At 47.7% G+C, this 15,569-nt stretch overlaps 1 protein-coding gene and 1 long non-coding RNA gene across 13 annotated transcripts in view; one reads left to right on the top strand and one right to left on the bottom strand.

Annotated features, from left to right (window-relative positions):
• The window catches only part of LOC310904070 (calcium-activated potassium channel subunit beta-2), a 129,991-nt gene that overhangs the window by 37,466 nt on the left and 76,956 nt on the right, over positions 1 to 15,569 (top strand). Inside the window, exons 1-2 of one of the 7 annotated variants that reach the window (XM_083848281.1) lie at positions 687 to 6,393; positions 6,673 to 6,862. The exons of 4 other annotated variants lie outside the window; for them this stretch is intronic. The gene's annotated coding sequence lies outside the window, so the exon portion shown is untranslated. 2 more of the 7 variants (XM_083848278.1, XM_083848277.1) reach the window with 2 other exon arrangements.
• The window catches only part of LOC310904071, a 60,917-nt gene that overhangs the window by 1,564 nt on the left and 43,784 nt on the right, over positions 1 to 15,569 (bottom strand). For 2 of the 6 annotated variants that reach the window (XR_014588013.1, XR_014588016.1), the window contains one exon: positions 10,266 to 15,309. The exons of 1 other annotated variant lie outside the window; for it this stretch is intronic. This is a non-coding gene — a long non-coding RNA (uncharacterized lncRNA). Of the gene's footprint in view, positions 1 to 676; positions 692 to 9,829; positions 10,105 to 10,265; positions 15,310 to 15,569 lie in introns of those variants that run through there. 3 more of the 6 variants (XR_014588020.1, XR_014588015.1, XR_014588014.1) reach the window with 3 other exon arrangements.

Here is a 15,569-nt window from a genome sequence, read left to right as displayed (position 1 = left end):
GGTAATCACACCCCAGAAATCCCCTGCTAGTCACTTCGGCGGATGCCCCACACCCTGCACCCACAGCCCCAGTGTGCTCTGAGCCCCTCTCAGCACCAGCAACAGGCTATGGATGGATAAAATGACAAAGTGGCATTTTGTGACAGCTTTCACCTGCTCCCACCAGCACATCTTTCCTCCAAAACAGGCCAGGCTGTGAGATGGCTGGGAGGACACTGCAAGGCCAACTGTGCCTGCAGGAGCATCTGGATGTGACCAGCGACGTACAGCCTGAACCTCACTGCACAGTGCAGAGGCTATGGAGGCAGATTTAGGCACTTACTAAGCAACAACATAGCTTGACAAGACTGAATTTCAGTTGTCCTATTTTAGTTCTTGGCCAAAGCTCACAAGGCACTTCGTAAAGGCAGAGCAGTGCCATTATTGCTGCCTTACAGGTGGGGAAACTGAGGCACAGCACTGCTAAACAGCCCCTCCACAGTGCAGATCCCAACACCCAGGCTATTTAGCTGCTCCCACAGCACGTCACTGCTCCACTGAAAATGGCCTTGCTGGGACACAGCAGTCACTTTCCCTCCCTCGTGGCATCCTCTCTCCACAACTTGATCCTTCGCACCTGGAGCACGGAGCTTAGCATACATCACCGAGTCATCAAAGACACCAAAACAGGCACTGCACTGATGCAAAAGACCTTTCAAAAAGAGAGAGAACAGAAATAGAAGCATGAGCTTCATCAGAGAAGTGACTATTCCACCAAAGCAAAGCAGCAGCTGAGGAAAGAATAAAAGGAAGAAGAGATTAAAGGAGATACTTGAGTCCTGAAGAAAGGAGAGCACTGCATAGCAAATGATTTGCAGGGGGGTGGGAAAAAAAAAAGGCAAGGGAAGAATTATCCAGCAGTATCTTGCTAAAGTTGCTGGAGAATTAAAATTAACATAGGAATAGGACAGTGTGGATAGATAAAGCCAGTAAGAGTTGGCAAAGAAACAGCTAGACTCTGTATATAAAATCAGAGAGCAACTAAGTGGCCAATTTGGTTTTTCTGTGCAAGGTGAATAACACAGTGAATTATCCACCACAAAGCATGGGAAGCATAGCGGTGATGATTGGGAGAGTGCTTGAGGAAATTATCGACCGAGGACGAAACACCTCTGATCGTGGCATTCCAGGAGAGGAGTACGTTTGGAGAATTGCACACAGAGCTTAGACCAACATGTGCTGCAAATGTTTGAACAGTAATCCATTGCTTAACAAATGGGAAAGCAGCAGGCAGCAATTGCTGCTCAGCAGAACCGTTCAGAGCAAGGAACGGCCCAATAGCTGCACACAAAATCAGGCTCTGAAAGCGCTGGTACTGAGCCCCACACAGAGGAGAGTAAAATCACTGAAGCATGAAATCCTGTTGGAATTACTCTACACATGCCTTGGAGACTGGCCCCAGCAGCTGGGTGTGCATCCTCAGATACATATTTTACTAGCATTTAAGCAGTAAACATTCCCTGGGCCCGGCGAGCAGCATTGTGCAGGCAGCCTGTTTTGCTGGATTCTGCTCTGTTGCTGTTCAAACTTACAGTCAATCTTCGGTGATTTACTGAGGAGGATTGGGCGCACCAGAAATCATTTCATTTCATCATCTCTGCCCAAAGAATTCAATAGTTTACACTACCCATCACTGTGAAAGATGCTATTTGAGTCTGAATTTCCCCTCCAGGTAATCATAAAAGGATGCCTGACCCATATCTGAGCAGAAAAAAACAGCGAGCTGCTGTTTGCACCAGCAGAAGCAGCCTGAAGAGGGGAAGAGGTTTATCCTGCTGTCTTTGCTGGTACCTGTCTTAGGCACTTCCCATCTCTGCTGCTCCTCAATACCACAGAGCGCTAGGTATCGTTGCAGCGTGTGGAAGCTTTGCTGCTTCTGAAAATTAGCTGTGCTTTATGGTAGGTTTGCTATGTGCAACATCCCGACTGGCAAATATTAATTAACTCGCACATCTGGAAGCGCAGTAAGACAGCGAGCTTTTGGAGATGGGAAGTGAAGGAAGGGTTAAGCAGTCTTTATTTTTGCCAGCAAGGATACGTACCCTCTTCCCCATCCACCCCCACCAAGTATGAAGCGCAGCAGATGTTTTGAGAACAGCCAGCCTGATCTATCAGCCTCTACATAAACGAAGGTTGAGTTAGGGAAGAAGAAGGCAAAATAATGTTTACAAGAGAAGAGCAAGAAGATTTCCGACACCTGGGCAGCTTAATGATGGCAGATGGCAAGAGCTGACTGCAAAGAGAAGCAGCAATGTACACCAGCAGCTGTCGAGCAAACAGGGAGGAGATCGGCCTCTGCCGAAACCGCGCAGGAAGGATTTAGTACCGGCAGTGCGACGAGGATGATAGCCTGAATATGCAAAAACAGAGGAGCCCGTGTTTTAACTCCTCAGACGACTATCGTCAGAAGTACCCAATGGGTTGTCAACCAGGGAGATTTTCACAGCAAGAAGCCGTCTATTTGCATCAAATAGTGGCAGCCTGCAAAGCGGCCGCTTCTGGGTCATTTAACAACACTCCAGCTGTAGATATTCTCTCCTAGGCGAGTGGCTCAGAAAGGGCTGTGTGAGAAAAAGGCAGTCAGTGTATAAAGGGGGACAGTCAAGCAGCAAGTGGAGGTGAACTATTCTCTGCAACGTAACTCAGATGTGGACAGCTTTGCAGGACACCTGGGTGTCTTGGACTGTCAGCATGAGAGAGACTGCAAGACTATGGCCAAACACGGGGCTGCGCTTCACCGTCAAGAGACAACTGATTTCTGACCTTATGGTAGAGCCGCAGATTATGCCTGGTCACCCAGGACAGCCTGGCTGAGCATGTTCCTGCGGCACCATGTCAGCTGTTGCACCCCAGCGTTGTAGCAGGCACAGTGCTGCCTGTTTACCCCCAGGGAAAGGAAGAGAGACATGCCAGAGCTGTGAACTCGGGACTGACATCGACGGCTTTCTTGTAAATCTGTTCGCCTAAAAGCCAGGGGTGGGATTAAAACATGTAGCCAACATCACCATTAGAAGTTTATCTCCCCCCATGCTGGATTCATCCTTTCTATGGAAATTTTGTCATCAGCAAAATTCGGTTCTGAGCTCCGCAAAGCCCAAGAGTATCTAGATACATAGGACAGGATTTGGCCTACCTCATTTTAAGGATCCTTCTCCTGGCTAAGACTAATTTCCATTTATGCTGTAACTACACATTCTTGACACAGCCTGTTACCTGCCATGCACGTTGCATCTGCAGCTCTGCAGGCTAACACTGCGCTGACCACTGACACTCTTCAGAGAGACCCCAGGTGGAAGAGCCGTTGTTCCTGTCTCTCCTTTAATACACGAATCACACCAACTACCTATGGATTAGGGAGACTCCCTGCTGCTTTCAAATGCAGATCCGTTTTGAAAAAGACTCAGCAAGCGGGTAGAAAGAGTGCTGTCTGATAGGTATGTGACTTCAAAACAAATTCCTAATGCTGCTGGAGAACTTATCACCACAGGGGAAGAAAAGGTTATAGTGTGTGTAACCTGCAGCTTTAATTATACTGTGTACTTCCCTGTGCAGTTAGGAGTGTGTAACAGATAGTTACACTTTCTAGTTATGTATCTATCAAATTCTCACTATAATTAGGATGACTCATAATGAAATTATGCGTTAGTCGCTCCATTCATTATATTGTTTGACTTACAATCAGCATACAAACTACAAATCTCCTGAATTCTTCTCCTTCACCCCTCCTTGGTTGTTTCCTATGCACATACTGGTCAGAAATAGGCAGAGGCATTATAAAATTGCCACAGCTCCTTTGCAAGTGATAGGTTTTCTCCAAGAGGGTCTATTGCAGAGCTGAACAGCAGCCTTGGCTCCTGCAGAAGTCAGTAGCATTTTGCTGAGGGAAAGCCAAGTGGAAGCACCCGTGAGCCCTCTGTTTCCCAGAGCAGCCCTACTTTGCCACAGTCCAGCAGTCCGGGAAGGAAGGAAATTGCCATACCCAACCAACTCAGTGCTCCGTCTCTGTATCGTGTTTCCAGCAAGGAGCAGGCTGGTGCACCAGAAGAATGCACCAGCACTAGAGCCATGCTGTGGGTGGGGAGCACACATGAGCCCCATCACTGGTGGCAGCTGCTGTTGCTGCTCAGTGACTAGAAAAAGCTTGAGAAAAAGGAGTGTAGCTCAGAGTATCACCCTAAAACTGAACCATTTTGAACTACCAACCCCTAGAAGATCTTTCTGATCATTTCGCATCATCCTACACCGTACTCCTTGAATAATTTACCCCCCTTTCAATTACCAGCCAATGTAAGTACATCTCCCTGCCCGTTGGGTCCCACAGCTCTCACAGACATTTGTCACCTGTTGACCACCAAGGCTGAGTGGCTTTAACTTACCACAAAGGACTTCAGCATTTGGGATCACTGTGGCAGGGAGGCCCAGGGGTTGTTTGTTCACTGTGTAATGGTGGTGGCAGCTGGGGGTCATGCATTCTTTATGAGCCACATTTTGTTCAGTATGCATGGTCGGGGAACTGTGGACGTAGGTGGCAATGGTCACCTGCTTCAGCCTGTCAGTGAACACTGCTGTGTCCACTTTGGCACTGAAACCTCTAAAAGATCATCAACAAAGTCAGTGCCCATCTATCTTCAGAAGGAATCTGCCCAATGCCTCTTGATCTGCTGTGTCATCCCACACACAAATCAATTGCATGGTGAGCCCCGTAGTGAGACACATATACTGCTCACAACAAGGAGAATTTTTCTTTCTTTCCTTTTTCCTTCCCCTTTAAAGTGAATTTAGTGCTTGTGCAGGTGCCGGGTAGGTGGCAGGAGCAGAGTTATTTAAATTATTCACAAATCAGGAATTGTCCTGGCAGCTGTGCTAGCAGTAAGCACGTAATTGTTGCCCACCATTAGGTTCATGCCTACAAAGTTCAAGGTCCCCTTTGTTCCCACCAATTCTGGGATAGACTTAAGGTGCTGATAGTCCCCCACTGTAACCAGAACCAAAACTGGAGCCGTGAGACCTCCCTTCCCACACTGACTGTAAGGCGCAGGGGACAGAAGGGGGAAGGGAGGACCTCAGGTGCTTGAGCGCGACAGCAAGCACAGGCATGGGGAAGCACTGGGTGCGAAGGCAGCCCTGTTAGGAGTGGTGTTGATTTGGGGGCAAATGTCATGCCCGTAGTGCTCCCAGATGTCCCCATCAGCGTCTATGGGTTGTGGCTGTGCAAGTAAGCCTTGCTTTCGCTCACAGTTTGCACGAAGGCAAATACAGGAGCGCACAGTCTGACATGCTCTTTGGTAAAGCTCTTGGCAGTGTGGGCATCTGCTGTGTTGGTGGTCAAAGGAGAGGTCTCAGTCCTTATCTCATCATCAGTGCCCCTCAGATCCCAGTCATTAAAAAACCTGATGTCCATTTGCTCTTTTAGCCCCTTCATTCCTATGGTGTGAGGCAGTCACAGGTGGTGTTTTCACTGTGATCTGCCTTCCTCCCTAATCCTCCAAGTGCCATTCCTTTCCAAGGTGTCTCCATGCGTATTTTCACTTTAATCCAAGGGTCATGGACTGGGCAGTACCAAAACACCAAATGGGTGCTGAAGAAGCAACCCAGGTGCTAACTGCCCCCTTGCTCCCTCCCAGCCTGCCCTGGCCCCAGGCTGCCTGTGCGCCCCCCTAGCCCCGTGTGCCATTGCTGCTGGCAGACACATTTGCACTGGTGGCTTTTACATTTGACCACTAGGGACCACACTGGGATCAGCAACACCGAGCTGACAGCAGATATTAGCAAGCTTTGATCTGTCTTGACCAGGGCTGGTCATGAACTGGCAGCCAAGAAGAGGAACCCTACCAGATCTCAGCAGAGCACTGATGTTTCTGACCTGGGATCGAGAGATGCGCACAGGTTCATTGAAAGCAGCGCTCTCCAATAGCATCCTCTTAAAACCCTTCTTCCCTACATCACAGGCACTGCAAATACCACATTTCGCTTGTGTTTCTTCAGCTCATTATTATCCTGGATGCTGTCAACTTGCAAATTTAGGTTGTGAGACCCTCCTATGTGCAAACTGCACTTTCCCTGTAGGGAAGCGCAGCCTACATCTGTGACTGTAAACACAACACCGGTACAGTCCATACGTCCCCCCCTCACTCCCCTCCTGCCACGTCTGCCTCACAGAGTTTTGTGAACTTTCAGCTCCAGCCACCACTCTCCCCAGCTCCTGCGGCAGCCCCAGCTCGGTGGGGACGGATGCTGCCGCCTTCATTTCCCCGCTCGCACCGGGCGCGACAGCACCTTCCATCCCCAGGAGGGATTCCGTCCTCAGTTTCAAAACAACGTGCGGAGCCCTGTTCTGCAGAAACAGTAGCCTCAGTAAGTTTAAGGATGACTGAAGCTATTTCCTCTCCTGGGGAGGTTTAAAAGCTCCGGAGGGATGAGCGGGGTTAGAGCGATCGCTGCGTTTCCAGCAGCCATCCTATTACGGCACTGAATCACGGCAGGAATGGCACGTCTAGCCTAGGCTGATAAACCCTCCCGAGAGCGTGCCTTACAAACACGGCGAAACAGCCTTAAGTGAGCTCGAGATAACTAATTTCAAGCATGGCTGTCTAGTGTGCCTGTCATTCCTATTGTCCTTCCAAACTCTTTCAGACATTTTGAGCAGGGAGCACTCGGCTATGAGTTAGCAGGGGTTGTGACACTAATGGTCCAAAAAGGCTGAAGCGCCGGGAGGGGACGATGACAGCGCTTAACAACTGGTGGCACTTTGGAGGATACCACTGGATCCCGGTTTATTAACAATTAGGCTTCGCCTCGGAGGAAGATGTGACAGCTATCGGAGGTAGGATTTGCATGCGAAACAAAGGGAGCTGTTGCTGCTGGATGCCTTTTGTTTGCGCAGCCAGGTGGGGGGCCAGGGGAGACGCCGCCAGCCCTGGGGTTCATGGCAGAAAAACCTCAGGGACGAGCGGCTCAGAGCTCGTCCCTGCTGAGCGTGCATTCCCCGGGAGCAAAATGCATTAGAGGTCATGCAGGAAACACTTTACCCCTTAGCTACCGAGCCAGCCGGGCTGCTGCTGGGGTGGGAGAGGGGAGAGGAGAAGGTGCCCTAAAATAAAAGGGGAAGGGGAAAGGCGTGGAGCCTGTCAGCTGAGGGAGATGTGTTATTAGCTTGTAAAACGTGCCTGGGGTGCCACCGCTGTCCTTTGGAAAGGGGAAAATAAGGCGGGGGGGTGGATTTTCTGGGTGAGGAATTCCCTGGGTTATAACCTATTGGGGAAAAAAAAAGAAAAGAAAAAAAAAAAAGAAAGCATAATGTGTCCATCCATTTTGCACAATCAAAGCTTCCTCTGCACTGTTGACATTGTTTTGCTTGACGAGAATTGTAGCTTCAGACCGAAAAAGGTAGGGTTTCCTCCTGTGCCACCGCCAGCCCCTGCCACCCTCCCTCCCTCTGAGAAACAACAGCATGGGGAGGGATGTAAACGATGTTCAGCTGGATGCCAAAAGGGCTGGGAGCAGGGGCTGAGGATGGAGTAAACACTCAGTAGTATTACAGGAAAGCTTCCCCTTGAAAAGACTCAGTTCTCCCCAGCCAGGAGTCCAGGAGGTGGTATGCAAAGTTGGGAGCATCACGTACTTTTTTATGCTGCACCTGCTTGGTGTTACGGGGTGAGAAAATGTCCGAACATCAGAGTCCGGTCTGTATGGCAAAACCGGGCAGCAAGGGCTCTGCGCGGTCCCTGCTCAGTGCCAGGCTGCAAGTTTGCATGTTTGTGGTTGCATACGGTCCTCACCACGATAAACAGCACGAAATTAATAACCAAAAACCTTATGTACATGCATATGGAACATCATTATCATTCGGGGTGTTTGATCCAATTGTGATGTTCCCTGTGTTGATGAATTGTTTCTACTTGGGCATAAAAGTTTCATTTCCAAACAAGAGACAGACTTGAGAGTGAGTGGTATTTAGTGACAATAAAATGTTCTGCTTGTGGAAATACTTCTCACAGGAGCTATTAAAAATGCACTTAAAGGAGCTGAGAATCAAGTCTTGCAGTAAGAGATATGGTAGCACTTGCCCTGCTAACTATTAAAATTAAGGTTATGAAACCATTTTAAACCTACCTTAACGTGGGTGTCACTAGGCATACTCTACAATACTGTTGTCAAACGCTCTCAACTTGGAGAATTCAGTTAGACTGATTATTTTCATTACGTCTTCAGTAGAAAAAGAACTCCTATGTAGCCGAGACTCACCAAGTAATTTGAATTTACTCATCCTAACAAATGTTCCTTTTAAGGAGAATTTCAGAGGATTATAACGCACTGTACTTGGGTCATGCTGTAATTCGTTTAGCAACAATACATTGACGACAATTTAACAGCAAAAGTCAAATGCCTTCGGCCACAGTAAATACAGGTTGTGCCAAAAAGAAGCAATACTGGATCAGGAATGGTAGGAATTGCTCTTAAGAAACATAACTTATAAATATTCAGCATTTGATCCAAGCAACAACTTTTCAGTAAAGTGTATTACTCTGCATTGCAAACTGGGGGAAAAATCATTTCAACCCATGTCATCTACGCTACGTGGTACATGACGATAACAGTGAAAACTTTCTTCCAAAGAAAATGTTTCTAGTGGTTTGCGGATCAAGGAGATATTATGCGGAGATGTTAAACCCGTGTCAGAAAGGAGCGATGCGTGCGGAAATCGAGCACCCAGGTTTTCTTCTCCATCTCACTTTTATCCAGAGGTTTAGGCAATCTTACTTTGTTTTACTTCCCGTTCTTCATTCTAAGTGGGTGCCCTTTCGGAGGAAAGGGGCTGATGGGGTAAGACCACAGGGTGCGGGAGGCTGCACTCAGCCTGCACCCTGCCGCCCGCTCCGCTCCTGGGGACGTGGGCAGACCCCGGCCTCTCTGCAGAAGGGGCAGGGAAGGGTGATAGCCCTGCTTGGCCGTCACCTGAGAGGGCAGCATTTCATGGAATGAAAATACAGACGGTGCTGCTCAGGTAGGGAGGCTGAACGTGGAGTTCTAGAAAAGGGAAAACAAAAAGCAAACTTCTCTAGCATGAGCAGGTTCATTTTTCAGGCATTTGGGGCTGTAAGTAAGACATATTGCAAATCCCACGATCCAAAACTAAATGTGCTTTCAGAACTATCCCAGACAAATTTGCCACTTAGAAAAACTTCTGCCAGCAGCAAACATCCATTCGTCTGAGAGCCTGTCAGAAGTGACTCCAAATCTCTCAGTGCTCCCCTTGCTCCATCAATGTTCAGCAGATAATGAAGTAAGGTGCACCAGATTGATTCACTGTGCTGAGAAACAATTTCCCCCTTTTCTTCAAAAGCTGAATGAGTACTTGATGCCACGAATCTCACTTTCCCTTCTGCTTTATGAATTGTCTGTGGAGCTCGTGCAATTTTCTAATGTATTTATTTGATATTATTTGGGAATTTCTTCAGCGAATAACACTTGGCTTGCAGATCTTTTGGGAGTGGTAAATGTTTGCAAATTCATGCTGTGTTGCCTAGTTCAGTCATGTGGCGTTCCTTGATTAGATGATTTGTGTAACTAACTCACACAAAGCGAATAGCAAATTCCACCACCGAGTCTATAGTTTCACACTGGATTGCCATCGCTATCTGAGCAGTCAGGTTTAAAATTCCTGCCTTGCGAGCAGCCACACGAGCAACACATCAGCACTGAAGTGCTCCCACCAGGCAGATGTGAGAGCCGGGTTAAACAGCTTTCAGATTCATGTACATATTAATGGCAAACGTCTGAATTCTTGAAGCTCTATTAGGACGTACAGTCAGCACCATCCATCGCGCACGGCATGGGCCCGTCTCTCGCAGTGCTTGCCATGCCCCCCAGCCTCCCTAACTCGTGCACATCAATCCACAACGCCTGCAGAAACGGCTTGTGCAGCCAAAACAAGAGGAAAAAAGACAGCATGGAAATTTCTGAATTTTCCGTGGTAGCTTCTCCTGTTGCGGGTCTTTTACGTAGCAAGACATGAGGAGAGCCATCAGGGAGGACAGCAGGAGAGCACCGGCGGCGGTGCAGTGGCTGCAGGAGAAAAGCACAGAAAGAAGGAAAACCAAGGTGGCCCCCGACAGAGGGGGATCAGCCACCCACGGGCGCGAACATTACCAGAGAGGGACTGACGCAGCATGAACAAATAAATATGCCTGAACAATTTTTAGCGTGAATCTGGTGAATTGGGGTCATTATCCTCAAGGTTTACGGCCTCAGCAGACCCAGTCGAGGGCAGGACCTGGAGCTGTCACCGGCCTGCAGGCGCCACGCGGGTGCTCGCTGAGGGTGCCGGGGTGACGTGGTTTAGCCTTTGTCACGCCGGGGACTGATGGCACGCCAGGGAGGTAGAGGGGAGCTGTGGAATAGCAGACAGAAAGGAAACTATCCAACATCTGCTGTGTGGCTTAAAAGCAGCGAAGAGCAGTTGGGCGAAGAATTTCTGTCAAGTGTTTTTTCTCAGAGAGAAAAAAAATCAGCTGTCAAAACACCAAGCTCTTTTGACTCAGAAACAAATGAAGAGGAGAAGGTTATAAAACAGGAATGTATTTGCCTTTTCAATTATTTTTGCACTGTAGTTATGTCAAATAGGAAACTTCAGGTCTCCTACTGAGTAATTGTATCATCCAACTACTTCCCACTTCACGTAGAATAAATCAGGTGTGTGCTGAATCAACAGGGTTGCTGTTACTGCATGGAGCTGACCAGCAGTGTCACACCCCCAACAGGTGGCCCTTTTTGCCCTTTCAATGATTTTAAACCCCAATGTTCCTAGATATCCTTATTTATTCTAAAAGTAGGAGTGTGTCTGAATTGCATGCAAGCGAGTCACGCACCGAGAGTCGCTATGGGCAATACCCATGCATTCGTATTCCGTCAGGGCACATGTAATGCCAGATTAATGCTGCTTGGGGACAGCAAGGGAACTGGAAGAATTAGAGGAGCCAAAATCAAAGCAAACACAGAGGATCTTTGCTAGGACAAAAATTGATTCAATGTAGCCTGGGATGAAATTCCATCTTAAGACTCCCCTTGGATACTGCCAAGTCTGCTGTTAGGTCTCTTTCTTCTAATGCTACTTTTGCTTTCTTAATAAAAAGCTGTCCTATTGCCTATGGTGAACCCCCACCTGTGCTTGTTCCAGGCAGGATGATTTTATATGGACCAGTTTTAAAGCAGTAATTCATTTTTAAAGAGAAAAGACAGAGAAAGCCAGATCCCAGCTTTTTCTGCCCATGTTGCTGTTTGCCCACTGGTCTGCGCTTTGCTGCCTTGGACCCTTGGTGGGGAGCAGAGAGCCTCGGAGGGGAGAGCTCCTGCTGGCAAGCTCTGCAGAGACACCCAGCAACATCTCAGAGCTGCAGCATCTTCTAAGATCTTTGAAAGATTGGAGGCAGCAACGTGGTTGTTAGTGACCGTGGGAGTCCCCGCAGTTTACTTATCAGCCGCTTCTACAGCTCTGCAGGAGTGACCTGGCAGCTCTGAGGCCCTCAACAGTCTTTCAAAACTACTCCAGTAAATGCACAGGCTCTTTAGGTAACCCTCTGCGTTGCATAACTGGTCCAAATTTCACCAAGCCTGCACCAGCCTCTCCTGCCTGCTGAACCTTGGCACCGGGCCGCACCACAGCTCCCAGCGCAAGGAGCTGGCAGATCCCAAGGCAGAGGGGCAGGTGTCCTTAGGGGAGAGGGGGAAATGTGAAGCCAACTGTGGATGCTAAGTGACTCCAAACCACGGCCGGGGCTATGACTGGGTCCCCGGACAGCAGACATGATGGGCATGCAGCAGCCCGACATGTTCCCCAGCCGTCCCCAGGCACCCAGCAATGCTGCCTGAATTCAGTGTTCCTCCTGCTCTGCATGCCACCGCCTTGTCCTAAATCAGCCACCGCCAGAAGGGTTTTGAAAGCCAGAGGAGACAAAAGAGCATTTGTCCCATTTCCCCACTTCCCTGTCAGTGCCTCAGATATCAGAGAGGGACCAAAGCTTCTGCTTACGCCCGACGTGGTTCATCTGCCCAAGGTCACCGCTCCCCGGACAGCACTGCCCTTGTGTGCTCGCTGAGGCACGGTACCAAAGGAGGGGCGAGATAACATTGCCTGTCTTAAAGAAGTGCTGCAGGAAACATTCAATATACTTGGCTGTACTTTACTTGCAGGCAGGCTATTTTCCACCTCAGCAGAGTGGTACTCTTTACTGACAACCATTAGTTATTTGCAAATTTAGATGGGCCTTATAAACGTCAGGCTCCTGAGTGAATAAATAATGTTTCAGAGCACTAACTTGAAATAAGTCAAACTAGGAATGGTGAGAAGACCAGGAGTATGGTCCCTTTGGGACACACTCCTTACCACTTCTAATTAATATCTGGTACTTAAAGCATCACAGGCCATGGTTAAATCAAAGTCAGAGGAAACAAAGGAATATAAAATCCTTCTGGAGACTTGTGTCCCTCTCCGTCCACAGGAGCGGGTGTGCTCCTCAGTGCTGCTGCCAGACAGACTGACGGTGACCTCAGGAGTACACATTTTTGGGAGCACAGCCCAGGGCACCGAGCAGCCGGGCTGCCTTTGCATCACCCCTTTTTCTCCTGCCGTCTCCCTGTTCCCACCCAGCCACCACCTCCTGCACCTTCGCCTGGCCCTCTGGGGAGCCCGTTCAGCTCACCAAACCTTCAGGAAACTGTGTTTTGGTTTCGGCTGGCCGAGGGATGCCAGCTGGGTCTCAACCAGCACCAGAGCGAGCGAGATGTGGGGAGCAATGAGCAGTGGCAGTCCTGGCACGTTTTCTAGCTAAACGCCCCTAAATTCCTCTGTGCTAATGACCCGGTGAGGCTGCTACAGAAACAGGCTTCAAATAACCACGTCTTGATCACAGCAACGTGTTGCAGAGCCCAAGCTGTAAAAGAACTGAAGGGCAAAAAAGGACACCAGCCTGTCTGTGCTCATTGCTCTCCGATCACTGTGGCCATCTATCTATTGAGGAGCAATTTTTAAACTTCTCTGTTGAATTCCAGAGCTGCTGTTGTGGCAAGAGGGCAAGAATTGATTTGGATTGAAAAACAGTCCTTGTAGAGCACGTGTAAGGATGTCTGTTGCGATTTGGTCAAGTTTACTGATCCAGGAAATGAGCATTTCAGACAGAGAGCCCAAGTGCAAAACATCAACGCAACTAGGCCATCATTCAGTTCCTTCAACAAAGCTTACATACTTCAAGGCATAGGAAGCAGTAATCCAGGAAGGGAACAAAGGAAGTTCTTTTGTAACTATAGCATTTATTAACTGCAGGATCTGGGGAAGATGAGTCCTCTGGCTTTTGAAAACCCATGCTAATGATGCATTAGGACATAGCATAAACTTCTGAAAAGTTCTCCATCTTCATTTACTACCACATAAGACGTTGATCTTGCTGACACTTTGCTCTTTGAAAGCTCTTCTGCTCTCCTAATCCCTAATTGAATGAAAAGTGCATTTCCCCCTCTTGCAAAGAGCATCACAGGACTTACTGTCTGGTTGTGAAGTATCCCAAGAAGTCCACAGCAACATCTTTTTTGGTAGAGCTTAATTAAGGTTATCCAGCAATTTGTATGCAGCTGATTTGGAAGGATTTTGTCACAGGTAAACGAGTTTTGGAAAAATTGCTTTTATCTCTTCTTGCTTACTGTTTTAGTCGTATTTCAAGTGGATTAGTATAATCTTGCCTCAGCCAAACTCCACAGCCAGTCTATTCCATCATGGTTCTAATTTTACAAAAAGAAAAAGACTGAAAGCAATTAATTAAAAATCTCTTCAGAGATGCATACGTGGATGCACTTATTCACTAAGATCTCACAAAATAACTCTGCATTTTAAAACAATTTATCTGGTGCATTAAGCGTGAACAGGATGTCTTTGTTAAGTGCACCATCCTTTAGATGGTTCTCTGAATGAATATGCTTGTCATGTAGAGATGTCTGCAGTAACTCAGCTCAGGCAGAGAGGGTCCCCTTTCAAACTAGGTTTGAGTTGCTAAGTGGGTTTCTTTTTCATTTTTCCCGTGTGACGAAGTTGATAGATTTCAAGTGAGAAGATTTTCCCTGCTGGGACCCGGGCTGTCAAAAGCCATCACAGAACTTGCAAGATTCTGTTGTAACACCACAAGTCCTCATTCAGCTCCAGAGGCATCGGGGTTGAAAGAAAACCCCAAATAATTGACAATGGGAGCTTTCTTATCAGGGATACTCTGCCAGGCTGAGACGTTGTTTTTTGCACACACATACAAAGATGGCACCCAGATGGGGGTCAGTACTACCACACACAGTAAACTCTGCTGACATGAGTGAAGTTGGATAAGTAGACATGTTTGTTCACACAAAGCCTTGGACTAGAGCATTCATAAACTCTTCATGTTAATTTAAAAAAATCACATTTTGTAAAATTTCTTTGTTTCTTATGAACCAAATAAAAACTAAACTGTCTTGAATTCAGGGTGAGGTGTGGCCATCAGAATGCTTGATCTCGAAGCTGTCCCCTTTCTTAACAAAACTCCAGCACATCTGTCCTGTGAGTGCTGTTCCTTCCGTTCTTTCACGAATGTTCGTCTCCGGAGTCAATACAGCACTGCTCTGCAAAGCACAATTCCCAGGCAATTTAATTTTACCTGGGGAGGCTGAGAGAAGATGTTGCGTGCTCCACCTGTTCTTGGAGCAGGAAATCTTGGACAAATGGGTTTCTCTGGCCCTCGTTGTCATTGATCTCATTTATACCATCTTCAGCCTTCATTAAAACGTGCCTGTTTGTCTGCTCACTCTGCTCTCCGTTCTGTTTGTCTATCTTTACAAAGCCTCCCGTATCATAGCCTGCTGATCACTAGCCAGCTGTCCAGATGGTACTTATGTACCACATTGATAGGTGCCTTAGAAATATCAGGGAGAAAGGAAAAAAAAATATCACTGGAAGACTTCAGATGCTCTTTTTGATAAGCAGCAATTGTAGAGCTAATTAGCCTGTTCGGTCCTTTGGAGAAGCTGTGGAAGCAACAACAGTTGCAGTCCTACAGGGTACCATGTGAGGATGCGCCTCTTGCTCTCCGATTTTGGCTTTCCGCTCAGAACAGCATCAGGCAGGAGGTCCATCTATCCATCCCTCTTCTTTGAAAGACACCGGGTTTCCATCTGGGTTTGAGGATTTCCCTCCGTGCCCATTGTTGTCCTGCCCTAGCACCACTATATGTCAACTGCTTCTGCGTAGACAACTGGTTTCTATAATAAAGATCAAACACTGCTCACCTTAATTGTGTGAGTATCCCTCTGGCAATAATAAGGCTAATTGCCTCAGTAAAGCCAGCAGGACTTGGCTCTAAATCAACCACCAAAATTATTTAAGCATAAGTGCTCGAGTTCCTTTACAACCCCAAGGCCCACTCATTAAACATTATTTAAATATCCGAAATGCTGCTTTTCTCTCTTCCATTTGCCAAGGAGAGAGACAGGAAGATGAGGTTTCCAGGAATACCCATGTA

Source organism: Anser anser (genome assembly GCF_964211835.1).
Source record: "Anser anser genome assembly, chromosome: 9".
Taxonomy (NCBI): Eukaryota; Metazoa; Chordata; class Aves; order Anseriformes; family Anatidae; genus Anser; species Anser anser.
Note: the sequence above shows the minus strand (reverse complement) of the source record. Positions and strands in the feature narration are given on the sequence as shown.